Source organism: Canis lupus, chromosome 36, assembly GCF_048164855.1.
Source record: "Canis lupus baileyi chromosome 36, mCanLup2.hap1, whole genome shotgun sequence".
NCBI lineage: Eukaryota > Metazoa > Chordata > Mammalia > Carnivora > Canidae > Canis > Canis lupus.
Window position 1 is genome coordinate 11987923 of NC_132873.1, and position 14880 is coordinate 12002802.

At 33.0% G+C, this 14880-nt stretch overlaps 1 long non-coding RNA gene across 1 annotated transcript in view; it reads left to right on the forward strand.

The window, feature by feature from the left end:
• The first annotated feature begins 227 nt into the window (after positions 1 to 227).
• LOC140625551 (uncharacterized) overlaps positions 228 to 14880 on the forward strand; it is a 31112-nt gene continuing 16459 nt past the window's right edge. Inside the window, exon 1 of the long non-coding RNA XR_012024905.1 lies at positions 228 to 368. This is a non-coding gene — a long non-coding RNA (uncharacterized lncRNA). The remainder of the gene's footprint in view (positions 369 to 14880) is intronic.

Consider the following 14880-nt stretch of genomic DNA (forward strand, 5'->3'; position numbering starts at 1 on the left):
ATGTACCACAGTTTATATATTTATTCACCTACTGAAAGACATCTCAGTTGCTTCTAAGTTTTGACAATTATGAGTGAAATTGTTAAAAACATCGATGTGCAGACTTTTGTGTGGACAACAAGCTTTTAATTCCTTTGGATAAATACCAAGGAGCATAATGGATGGTAAAATTATGTTTAGTTTTGTAAGAAACTAAACTGTTAGTGTCTGCCTAAACCGCTTAACTGTCTAAATAACTGCCAAACTGTCTTCCAAAGTAGCTATACCACTTTTGCATTCCTGCCAGCAACGTATGAGACTTCTTGTTGCTCCACATCCTCATCAGCATTTGATGTTATTAGAGTTCTGAATTTTGGCCATTCCAATAGGTATGAATTGCTTTAATTTGCATTTCCCTTATAATATATAATGAGGAGCATATGTTCGCTTGTTTGCTTCTTAAGTGAGGTGTCTATTAAGGTTTTTGGCTAATTTTTAAAAGATTGAGTTGTCTGTTTACTTACTGTGAAGTGTTAAGAGTTATTTACGTGTTTAGATAAGAGTCCTTTATCTAATGTGCCTTTTGCAAATACTTGCTCCCAGTTTGCATCCAGTTTTCTAATTCTCTTGATATTGTCTTTCATATGGCAGAAATTTTTAATTATGATGAAGTCTACCTTATCAATTATTTCTTTTCTGGACTGTGTCTTTGGTGTTGTATCTAAAAACCATCACCATACCTAAGGTCATCCAGGTTTTTCTCCTATGTTATCTTATAAGTGTTTTAAAGTTTGCATTTTACATTTATATCTGTAGTCTGTTTTGGATTAACTTTTTTGAAAAGGATAAATTCTGTGTCTAATTTTATTTTGCATGTGGATGTCTAGTTGTTCGAGCATTTTTTGATAAAAAGACTATTTTGACCTCATTGTATGCCTTTGCTCCTTGTCCAAGATCAGTTGACTTTGTTCACGAATTTCTATTTCTGTCCTCACTTTTTGTTCCATTGATCTTTTTTTTCTGTTCTTTCACCGATACCACACTGCCTTGATTACTGAAACTTTATAGAGCAAGTCTTGAAGTCAGGAAGTGTCAGTCCTTCAACTTCAACTTCAATATTGTGTTAGCTATTCTGGATATTTTGCTTCTCCACATATACATTATTATTTTTTTAATTTTTTAATTTATTTTTTAAAGAATTTATTTATTTATTTATTTATTTATTTATTTATTTATTTATGAGACACATTGAGAGAGAGAGAGAGAGAGAGAGGCAGGAACATAGGCAGAGAGAGAAGCAGGCTCCATGCAGGGAGCTCGATGTGGGACTCGATCCTGGGACTCCAGGATCATGCCCTGGGTCGAGGGCAGGTGCTCAACCGCTGAGCCACTCAGGCATCCCTATTTTGTTTTTTAGATTTTATTTTTAAGTAATCTCTAAACTCAATGTGGGACTTGAATTCACAACCCCAAAGTTAAGAGTCACATGCTCTACCAACTGAACCAGCCAGGCACACCTACCTATATACTTTAAAAGCAGTTTGTCAATACTCATAAAATAATTTGCTGGGATTTAATTTGAATAGCATTGAATTTAGAGATTAAACTGGAAAGAGCTGACATCTTGACAATTACCAAGTGTTCCTATCCATCAACATAAAGTATCTCTCTATTTAATTCTTTGATTTCATTCATTGGAGTTTTGTTGTTTTCCTCATATAGATCTTACACATATTTTGTTAGATTTATACCTAATATTTCATTTTTGAGAGTGCTAATGGTATTGTGTTTTTAAAGTCTAATTCCACTTGTTCATTGTTGGTGTATCAGGAAGTGATTGACATTTATTTAATAATATTTTATCCTTGTAACCTGCAACCTTGCTATAACTGCTTACTGTTCCTGGAGTTTTGGGTTGATTCTTCTGAATTTTTCACATAGACAATCATGTCATTGGCCAACAAAGACAGTTCTATATCTTCCTTCCCAATTTGCATACCTTTTATTTCCTTTTCTTGCCTTATTGCATTAACAAAGACTTTCTGTAAGATGTTGAAAAGAGAGATGAGAAGGGCTATCTTGGTCTTGAACCTAATTTAGTAGAATAGCTTATTGTTTCCCATTATTAAGTACCATGTTAACTGGAGGCTTTTAAAAATCCTCTTTATGAAGTTAAAAAACCTCATAAGGTTTTTGAAAGTTAAAAGGTAATGAATATAAAATACTTACTACTCTGTACTTAGTATGTAATAATCCTCAATAAATGTTAGATATGATGATGATGATGATGATGATGATATAGTACCTGACACTGTAATAGGCACTTTAGATATGAATTCATACTGTTTATTAAAGTTCAATAAAGAACTTTACCATATCAGCAGAATCAGATGTATTCTTCACTTGGTCTTTCTAGGAATCAGTGATCAGTAGGCTTTCATAGGTTTTTGCAAATTCTCTAGAAGCTCTTGGACATAGTCTCTCTGCATACTGGACATCTTTCCAGCAAATGTGCTAAACTGCTTGCTGTCTTTTTTACCTTAACAAAGAGTTGACTAGAAAGACTAAATTTATCTTTTTTCTGGGAACTACTCCAACATACTTGTACTTGTTAATACTCATTGATCTGTGTAGCCTTATATATCTAGAGTGCAGGCTTAGGAGATTAGGTAAAAACAGTAGGGGCAGACTTTCCAGATCATCCCAATACAATAGAACCTGTGTGCAGGAGGCTCCTTAGGTAAACTCTTCAAGCATGGTCTTTTCTTTCTCTCCCAACCTCAATAAACAACAACAAAACAAAAACAAAAAAATGTGTCTTCTAAGCACATACCACAGAAGGAAACCAAGGTCAGCTCGTCACTGTTTTAGTCACTGAGGGATGTACCAGAGGCCTTGTTAATGAAGATACTTTTTTTAGCAGTGAAAGAAGGATATACATGAAAATTGCTGTCAGGCAGAATATTTTGATAATAATAATAATTAATAATAATAGTAATAATAGTAATAATAACTACTAGGATGTTTATAAGTTTAGAAAATATGTTTGGAAGATAGTCATAATGATTCACTTAGAATACTATGGGCATTTTAAAGCGCATTTGTGAATTTTTAGTTTAGCATTAGGAAAAACCAAACTCCAAATTCTCTGATGTCTTCCACAGTTTGAATACCAGACTGGAAAATGGCACTTATTCATTTTTCTATTCTTATGTCATTTAAAATATTTTATTTTCTTTGATATCCTATCTTAGCATTTTTAATTTTTTAGCAATCTGATATTATTTGGATAATACACTTAAATAAAAACAAAGCACAGAAAATATATGTATATTTTAGAAATAATATTACTTCAGCACTTTGAAAATTAAATTGTGCCTTGTTGTCCTTGAAGGAGAAAACATTGAATCTTCCAAATTAATGAAGCTACTGTTAGGTAGGAACATCCAAAAAGAAAAGACATATATCAAAAAAATATAAGAAATTTCTCAGACTATATTTCTATCAAGCATTAGCCATTCTCCTAAAAAAAATTTCTGTGATAGGTTTTAGTCTCTCAAAATTGCTGACATATATTCAACGTTTTGAAAGTTTTTATTTTAAGTTAAATATCAACTTCAAAAAAAAAAAACCCTTTTGGTTGTTGAAAGTCAGATAGAAAGCCATAATGGAGGAAAAAAAGCTAATGGTGAGACAAGTATAATTCAAATTATATTCTAATGTAAGAAAACTGAATTGTATCCCACACAATATATGTTGGCTTTCATTGTTGTGATTAAAATACAGCAGCTAGAAAAGGTTTCACTTTTCATTTTAATAATAGATCTATTTGGTCATAGACATGATATATTTTGACTACAAATGGCTTACCAAATGTAATTTAAGGACTGTATTCAAAATGCCAATGATTAATCTACGAAGTTTACTACAAAAAGGTTTTTAACTTGGGGCTGTTTTACTGCATTACTATGTGATCATTCCTTTAAAACTAACCAAAAGATTAAAATATCTGACCCCTGGTTTAACTTCTATCTTCCTGGGAATAAGGAAACAATTATACATGAGAATGTAGATAATTATTTTTGTCTTTTATAATGCCAAATTTGGGATCAATTTCCCAGACTTTTCACTTTTTCAGGAATTCACAGTTATACTTGATTGAAGCCCAAGAACTTTGCTACATCTGAGATCATATGAAACATTTCCCATTTTGAGCACTGCACAGGCTGGCAAAAATGATGAACTATTCTGAAATAGTATTTGACTTAGTCTACTACATTTGGTTCTGCACAATATTGATCAGTGTACTTGCTGGGTTAGCAACAAAACCTAGCATCATTATTCAGCACTATTTAAATGTAGCCAAAGGAGCTCTTTTTATTTCTTTTCTGTTTTCTCTTTTCTCTCCTGATAAATTGCACTGGGCTCTTTTTAAATTAGACAGGACACTAGGTGGGGCATTGGGGAACATCCATCTGCATTTTTGAACTACATCTCTTGGATCACAGGTACCTTTTGGAAAGAAAATAAACAATGAATGTGATTCTTTCACTTTACCTGTTGAAAGCTGAATTTGCAGAATATAACTGTAAGATTTTCTTTTCAAAGTTACAGCCTTCTATCTCACTCCAAGCACTCCTGATATTAATTTAATAGACTCAGCCTCTGAATGCTCTTGTTTTAAGATAAGATCTACTCTGTTCACCTGGAGTCTGATTGCCAACCATGCAGAAATAATTACTGTTAAGCCTATTCAAATCTTTCCTGTAAAACACTATCTTCTGTAATATTTTCCTTAATTAACTTAATACTACCACTGCCCTCTGCTTCTTCCACAACCAAAATAACTGCAATTTAAGAATGTGTCTCCAACAAAAGGTAATCTGTTGCCAATCTCTTTTGCAAAGGTTATTTTAGACTAAACAAGATTTAAAAATATGTTCTGTCTCAAGGTAAAGGTTTTTTTAAGCTTAAAATCTGAACATGTCTATTGATATTTTGGCCTTTGACCAAAATCAATCATCACATTTTTTGTAACTTGCAATTGGTCTGTAAACTCAATTTTTAAAGTCCTGCATTTGTATTGAATACCTCTTGTGTGCTGCCTCACATCCTCTCAGTTCACATTTTTTCGCCTGGACTGCTGTGGCTACCTGCTTGGTGTGGGTGTAAGTAGAATATTCCTCTTTTCAATTGTACAAAGACTCTCAAGCATCCCACCTGGATCTTTTCCTGTGTGTGATCTTCTCCTTGCAGGACCTTGCCCAGAGCTCACACAGGTACCACGTGAAGTGGGATGGAATTTACAATCCTTCACTCATAGGACAGGAGCCCATAGTTTGATCCCTTCTGTGGATGATCCTATAATGTGCCTGGGAAGGTCTTGGAAGGATTAAACTGATAACCAATTTGACACCCTTAGACAACAAAAAGAGGCTAAGTATTTCCTGACTATGCCTTAGTCCTTCTTCCTGTACATATTGGTGTCTTGGGCAGATCAAATATTTTTATCTTTAGAATCCTCATGCCTTGGCTAGCTATAAAATAGCATATAAGTGAACTAAACAGGCTTGTAGGTCTTCCCCATTTTGTCAGTAGCTATGCTATTTATAAGTGATGAAACTAGCACATTTGCTTTAATTACTTCACAGAATTTCATTGTATCTACATGTGCAATATCTATATATGCCAACATGAATAAATCTTGAAAATATAAAATTGAATGAGAACTAAAATGTAAAAAGATACAGAGAGAGAGAGAGAAAGATGTTATTTATGTAAAAACATGAAACACCGAGAGCTCAACACCACATGCTGTCATAGGTACAAATATATATAGTCAAGATATAAAGTAAAGACATATTCAGAATGAATATCTTCCATCTTTAGGTTATTGGTTACCTGTTCCTGAGCATATGGGGACCATTTGAGGATGGGGCAAGAGGATGCTATCAATGTAATTACAGCATCATAAAATAAATAAAACCAAAAAGCCTGAGAAAGAACTATATCTGAAACAAATATGACTAAATACTGTTAAATTTGAGTAGGTGTTTCATGTATATTATATATTTTCTTTTTAAATTTAGTACATGTTTAAAGAATTTAATATTGAGTTATTTTAGGAAATATTAAACTAAATGAAATACTGTGATAAAATATTATAGGCATAAGGCTACAATTTTTTTTAATTCACTTTCACTATTGGACCTCACAGTTATACTTACCATGGATACCATTAGAAAACTATCAATTGAGATGCATTGTATCTCTTCAAAAATCTACTTCTCCAATTTTGTTCTTTGTCCCATTTGTCTCTCGTTTGTACTTCGGTGGAATGGAAAACCAGTTCACAGTAGCTTCTATGATAAGAACCCACTAAAATCCAGTTTCTCCTCTTATTTTCCAAATCCTTGTTCAAGCTCTTTAGATCTTAGAAAGTGATCATGGTGTTCGAACAAGAATCTGGCCTGCCCTTTGGAAGAAAATTCCTCTTGTCTCCTCCTTTCTTATTCATCTTCCTATGCTGGCTGTATTTTCAAAGTTGCCTTGGTGGGTTGTTTGCTTGTGTTCAACTGAACATCAGTGTGGCCCTGGACTTAAAGCCATTTATCTTATATCTGATATGATTTACTTGTCAACTTTTATTATCCTACCAAATAATAAATAAGATTCCCTCATTAACCTTTTACTTTCAGATCTTTTAAAATCTAAGTCATAATATTAAGTCTCCATTTACTTGTTCTATTTTTTTAAACATCACCAACCTGTTAAGGCATTCTAAATTCTATATTGTAATTGCAAAATTTGTTATTTGTAGTTAGCCTTTTTTTAAGTAACAACAATTGTGTTATACTGTAATAAGGAGGAAATAAAGTATATGTTTGTTTCCACAGAAGTGTTTGCTAGCCACTAGGGTCCTTTGGCTACTTTCATTGAGATGGAAGACAGCTACTAAGTTTCTGAAGTAAAGCATCTGATTCAGAAGAGGCTTACTCAGAGGATGTTTACTTTCCACAGCATCTTAGAAAAAAGTTGGAGGATACACAAAATATTGGCACTGAGGAAAAGGCCATGGATACTTATAGAGAAATACTTTGTGTTTGATGCTTATATGCGTGGTGTGCAACATGTAGCATGCATGCATGTGCATATGTGCAACTCCATTTTCTATTATATGAAAGATGAAATGGAATCATTTTTAAAAGGATTTTTATGCAAATCATAACTGCATCCATAGAGGTATCACCAAATTTTGTATATAACCTTCGATGCTAAAAAATATTTAATGACATAATATATATTGGACTGGAACAAAGGTTGCTCATAGAGCAAAGGTTAAAGGAAGTGTATCCCCATGTGAAACAAACAACAGATTCTGGTTTGATCATTTTGGGGAATAGGGAATTCAATCTTATATGAAATAACAAAAAAAAATGAAATATCCCCTGTGAGCCTTGGCATAAGGCAGTACTTGCAGCAACAGTGCCAAAAATAATAACAAGCCTGAACTTTATGTAAGTTCAGAATACACAGTTACCTGTACATCTACTCTGCTGAAGTAGTACTTCATATTTTTTAACTTTTAACAATACCATAGAACTTAAAAAAACAATGTGTAAAAAACCCTAAGATTTACTCTATGTGATGAGTGTGTGTGTGTGTGTGTGTGTGTGTTGAGTGGAAGGCAAGAAATGGGTGTGGCAGACAGGGAAAGGGAATAGTTTGACAAACATTGTCCGTACTTTAAAACAATTCTTAAATTTAAAAAAAAAAAAAAAAGCTAGTTGTGTGACCTTGGGTAAATTACTTAGGCTCTTTGCACTTCATTTTTTCTTCTAAATAAAAATAAGAATGGCATTTACTCACAAGGTTGTGAAGGTGATGCCAGCTGCTGTTAGCAAGACAGACGTGGTTGTTGCCAATGAACCTGAACAGTGGAGGCCTTGAGAAGATAAATATGTTGCTGCACTGGGGTGGAGGTAGGTTGGAGAGGGGAAATACAAAATCAAGAAAGTCTTCTCTGAGGATAATAAAATGGAGAAATAAATAAGGTAAATGCAAAGAACCATGCTACAATCAATTTCCAAAATACTGGAGTCTGATCCTCAGAATCCCAAATAAGAAAAGAATTTTACTGATCTTTTTCTTTTCTTAATTCTAGAATAATGACATTTTTTCACTTATGAGGTGACACTTAGCTTCCAGGTGTCATCTACTTCCACAGATGACAGAGGTGTGGTTTTCCTGGCTTTACCACTTACTAGCTAAGCAAATTTGCACAAGTTACTTAAACTTTCTGTGTCACTACTTCGTTTTCTCAAAGATAACAGTCATAATTAAAACCCTTTGCATAGAGTTAAATGAAATAATTTATATAAAGTTATTTGCATGGTCCCTGGCCACCACTTCATAAAGGCTCAGCAAATTTTAGCTGTAATGATTACCTTTCTATCTTGTCAATACCAAGACAGATTTCAATCCCTAAAATCTTTCCATTCACATTGTCCTGAGATCCTCTCTCAAAGCTCTTAGCTAAGAGATAGACATTTTCCAGATTGACATGGAATTAACTCTAGACTCAACAAACAGCAGGAAAATCTTATTTGTTTCATTGAAAAGAATGAATGGTGGGATTTTAAATTGTTAAGTGTATAATTAGAAATGTTAATTGGCCAGAAATACCACTTGAGGCCCTATTATAACAACTCTACCAATTGTGCCATAATAGGAAACTCTTAATTATCTGAAAATTACCACCTTATCTGCCCCACCTCATTTGCACAGATGGGCCTCTCACAGCAACATTTTACACTGTGATCACCACCCTTAGCCACCAGTGATCGAATTGAGGCCACCTAGTCCATTCTGAACCTATGTAATACTCCCTCCCAGCAATTTGGAATTAAATATAAATTGTTTTGTTTTGTTTTCTTTTCTTTTTGGTGTCATAAGTCATCCACATTCTTATTGTAAGTTTCCTGTTTCTGCTTAAGTTGGTCTGTGTTATTTTCTGTAACTCCTGTTTAAAATAAAAAATAAATTAAAAATAAAAAAAATAAAATAAAATAAAATAAATCATAAAAAAATAAAATAAAATAAAATAAAATATTCTAATTAACATCCATATATATTATACATTTTATCTCAAATTCAATCCAAACCTAAGATTATGTCAACAAATAGATGGATGATTAAGGTTTTATTAATATTATCTTAAAAAATCAACATTTACACTATAATTATCTAAACACAAAACAGTGAATGATTAACAATAATTATCTTCATCTTTAAGATAGGAAAATAAAAATATCAAATGTCCTTGAAACCAAGTATATGATTTTCTCACTAGACTGTCAGTTACTCATGTCTGGCAGTTATAGGCATCATGGCCAGTTCACATCCTTGGAGAGTATAAAACATTCATTTTTATTGGTGATCACACATATATAGGCCACATGTATAAGACAAAGCTCGTGAAAATAGGTGAGAACAAAGGAATCTGCTAGACATGCCTAGCAAAACGAGAATGACATTTATAAAAAACCTAAGTCTAAAGTCTTGCGCAGAATAAATACATAATTCCAAGATATCTAACGCTTTTCTCAGACCTGACCTTTTTGTTAAGATAGAGAACTACTAACTATTATGATTGCTTAAAGGACTTACATTTAAGTGAGAAGTGTTGCTAAAATGTTAAATCTTACAACTGGCATACAAAGACAGAGAAAGAAGTGAACTGTGGAAAGTGCGTCACTACCTTTAGTAGTTTTGATATTAATCTGATGGGGAAAAAAAACACATGGGAAATGAAATCAACCCTATAACATACACAAAAGGGAGCATTAGAAATAACAAAATTAGTATAAGTAACTCTACTTACTTGATCTTACAAATTTGGTTTTCTTACAATGAAAGTACTTATATTTGTATATTAATAAAAACAATTTTCATCGTAGATTATTATCAGCTAAGTACATTTAGAACTTACACCCAAATCTTGTCCATTTATTTCAACATCTTTTTTTCTTCCATAGTTGGTGAAAGTAATTGAAATTCATTTTCACTAACCCAGAGGAGGACAATATTAATATTAATTTTCATTCTGAATACCGTTTAAAAAGAGATTTTTCTCATTATTAAAAAAGAAAAAACTGCTTAGCATATCTAAATGAAGGATATACAGTTTATAACAGAGTACAATAGCAATCATAGAAAGCTACAAAACGGTATTATTCTCGTCAGACTTCCATCAAATCAGCCATAGAAAGTGAAATATGAAATCTAAGCAAAAACGTTCAGACAGTCATGCATAGATGCATATTGTAAATACTTCTATTCAGCTTATTAGAGGCTTCCATGTTGTGTCTCTGTAATTTGTAGTTGTTTCATCAGCAGAGACCATTGTCTTTAAGCTACAGCATGCATTGCTTTTAAGAGTTAAATGGATCGGAGAGCATGAAAAAGCTATGAAAGCAAGCTGACTAATTTGTGATAATATTGAATTGAATAAAGGGCTGATTTCATCAAAAGCAGATGGAAGGATATTTCTGGTTTTTCAAATGTTAATGAATAAATACCATTTAATTTCATAAATTTTCAAAGTATTCTGAAGATAATTATTTCATAAAAATTTCTCATTTCCACTGCATGCATGCAGCTGCACTGAAGACCATGGGAGACGCGTGTGTGCAATTCCGGGCAGGCAGTAATAAGTCATTATCATAATTCAGAGGTGACTTCTATATACTATGAAAGTTAACACAGAAGAAGGCTACTGATGAGAGCATTTCTCTGAAATCCATGTCCATGGATAACTGAACAAGATGAGAATTTATGCCAACAAAACTTGGCCTGTTTTGCCAAAGAAATTTGTCCCCCTGAAGCAACACCCTAACTTTCCCTGTTCTAGAATTAACCAATTCATGTTATCTGATTTTGGGATATGCATCCTGTGTCAGGAAATCTTCTCCATGTGACCTCCTGGCTCCTAAATATAGAAACAACTTGGGAAAGGAGTATCAGAATATCAACAACTTGTGAGAACTTGTAAGAAGCCACAGAATGCACTTGTTCAGATGATGCATTTAATCTTAGCTGATAAAAAATAAAGGGTCTCTCCTTTTTCCTCTCTCATTTAGTTCCCAAGTCTCTGCTTGGTCCTTCATTATTTTAATTCTACTATGTTTATGTGAAACATCCTTTTGCATTCAATGTATGTTGGATGACTAGCTTTTTATGCATTCATAGACTAAACAGTTGGAATGGACATGAAAAATCAATCAGATGTGAGACTAAGAACCAAAGAAGCCCAATGACTTTTCCAATATCATGTGACTAGCTTATGATAGAGGCCAGATAAAACATACATGCCTGAATTCTTTGGACTACATTTGTTCTTATAGAGAGAGATCTAAGACTATGTGAATTAGAATATACTGGGGTGATACTGAAAATATGAATTCATAGTTCCCATCTTATAACTATTGAATTGAAATATCTCAGATACAGCCTACAATTTGTGCTATTAAGAAGATCCCAGTGATTCTCATGTGTTAAAATTTTGAGTAACTATGATGCACCATAGTAACCCTTTTAGATTGCATGGAATAATACTGAATTTTTTGGGAGGGGATCTTAGAATATCATAATTCTAGTTTTTGTCAGTGCAGTTTGGCATGAACAGATCTAAAGTTATAAAAAATGAGACAGGGTAAATTCAAGGAACAGATATATGTGTAAGAAAAGAAAACAGCAAAGGGTGTCTAGAAGATATAAAATATGAGAATTATAATGCATTTGGTGAGGCATCAGAGGCACATATTTCAGAAAAATATTTTTTAGCGGAAGAATGAAGTTTCAACTAAGAGGATAGAGGCTATCACATGTAGTGAGAGCTGATATTAATGATGTTTTAATAGTGATGATGATTTTGATATTATCTATCGTGAAATCAAGAAGATAGGAAGAAGAGGCTAGGACAGGACCAGAGGAATAAGTTACAATTGACCCTGAGACATGTTGCATCTAGTCAGAAGGACAGAGAGTTGGGAGTTGGGTGTGATCACCATGAGCTTCTGTTGATGATGGAAGACATTGGTTATTGAAATGCATTATCATCACGAGTCCTTCACAGATCTACCACGACATCATAAGCCCTTGTTAGCCTATGGCATGGGTGCCTGATGAGCTAAGAATTGTTAGTTACATCTTTATTATCTTTGTCCTTTTGTGTCAACGTTTTAATACAAAATTTAGCTTTCAAGACTCAAGCTTCAATTTAAACATCCTCAGGAACTGGAGGGGCAAGCCTCTATTCACCTTCCAGAAGAAGGGAACCTCAACAGTCTTGTTTATATTTGGAAATACGAACAGAGGATGTCTTAGATCTTTGCTATTCAGTGTCTACAGACCAGCAGCAGGAACGTCGGCATCAACCATGAACTTGTTAAAACTGCAGAATCTCAGTCCTCATCAGATCTTAACTGAGTTAAAAATCTGAATTTTGGGGATTCCTGGGCGGCTCAGCAGTTGAACATCTGCCTTTGTCTCAGGGTGTGATTGGGCTCTCTGCAAGGAGCTTGCTTCACCCTCTTTCTGTGTCTCTGCATCTCTCTCACTGTGTCTCTCAAGAATAAATACATAAGATCTTTAATTTTTTTAAATCTGCATTTTTAACAACAACTTCAAGTGACCCATAAGCATGTTAAAATTTGAGAAGCTGTTAATCTGGGGTAGATGAAGATGGACCTCGACTCCAATCTTGTCCATTCCAGTATATATTACTCAAGAGTCTCAGATTAATTTTTAAAAATTTTAAAACACCTTTTATACCATATCTCTAATTTTTTTAATTCAAATAAAACACTTCAAAAGTGTTTTATTAATAAGCCTTTTATTTTTTAAGGCATTTGAAGTCCTCTCAGTTTAATTTCATCTGATGTATATATTCTCCTACTCATTTTCTCTTTACCAAAGCTTCAGTAAATTTACACTGATTGTTGTTACCCAGATATATTGGCACTTTCTGGTTCCCTTTGCTCTACTCCTGATGTTATCTAAAACTGAAATGTTCATGTCCCTTCTCTGCTCATGTTAATGTAACTTGCAATATCTCATTTTTCTACCACATCTTCCATGACATCTTCTTTACTATTGCCAAATGCAACTTTTAATAACCTCACATCGCCTTGTTCATATCTCTTCCATGATTTGTATCATGCCCTTTTTAACACATTTATTAATAACTGTACATTTAGATGAGCCATGTCACCGCTCTGAAGCTCTGTTGACACATAAAAGAGAGATCCTCACATAACTATTTAGCAGGCTTAATGTGAAATAATTTATGGAAAATCTCTAAAAATAGGAAGCATTATGCAAGTGTAAGATGCTCACAGTTTCTAGTCTCTTCTCTGAAACACAAGATCTTTGAAGAAAGAGATCATGCCTGTGTTCTATATTCTCTATAGATCATGCACAGTGAAAACACACAAGAAATTTCAAACAAATAAATGCATATTTAAGTGTAATTCTATTTTGATGAAATGTTATGTGTGGAAAACTGTATGCAATTAAATTACTTTATTTTCTTTCCAAGGACCTATGTGCTTATGTATTTTCTTAGAAGCTTCAGTTTTTACGTTCTGTTTTCTTTTATTTCCTTAACCATTGTCTTTGCAAATACAACCCCAACCACCTAAATTAGTAGGCTTCACTGGTGTGGTTAAAACTCCTATTCCATTTCTAATAAGGTTTCCTCAGTGTTGGAAGGCCTATTTGGCTCCACAATTCCCAGCTTTTCAGCTGGAAACAATGGTTAGAAATGCAGATTCTTGATTCAGACTGCATTAGATTGGAATCTCAATTACACCACATAGTAGCTGTGTCAATCCTAGAAGAGGAGTTTATTCTTTCTGATTCCTTATCTTAAAAAGAGGGTTAATAATAGAATTCAATGCATGACATTATTGAGAAATCAAACAGTTAACTCATGAAAATTGTGTATAACAATATTAGTCATAAAGTAAGTTCAACTAATGTTAGCTTGATTATTCTCTGAAGAAGCTCTGAAATGTAGAAAGAACTGCACCAATTTTAGAAATTTTTATTATTGTTTAACCCAGAATAGATCTCTTTTTTTATAAATAAAGAAATTCCTCTTGAGTTGTTTATGAGTTGAACTTTAAAGAAATTTAAAATTCCTTTCAACTAACAAGTATCATATAAATTATGCATTTTATATTATATCAACAAATAGAGTAAATCATTCTAATTTCAGGAAAAAAAATGTTTTCATGGGCACCGAAAGTCAATTTGTCATACAATTATCAATTGGATGGTGCTGTTATCAATGTAGAGACTGCTTGTGGCTTCTACTGATTAAAGTAGAGAATTGATTATGATTTTGGTTGATTTGTATATTCATAAGAGAGAGTGTTGGAGAAAATATAAGATAAATCATTTTCTTCTCAAATTACATCAGTATTTCCAAATACATGTGTATATTAGAATAAGATTGTATTTAGTCTTCATAATAAACTAGCACAGAAACATTAGAATTAGCTATGTTTATCAAGAATTTGGAATTTATTCAAAATCAAAACATTATATTATAGCTCTATAGTTTTGATACATGCACGCACTATCATCCTCCTATTTTAACCCATTGAGAGAAATAATTTGGAATATAACAAAATAAAGAAATATAAGGCAGAGATATGACCTCTAAGGTTCAGACAAATTAAGGTATATAACAGATGGAATTTTTATTAGACTATTTACAAATGTTTACTAAAAAAAATTCTAGCAGAAAAAGATAGTTACTGTTTGAAATAAGATTTCTGAATTCGGAGAGATGAGTCTTGAGAAAGCCGTGACTGTTTTGAGACAATAAAATGA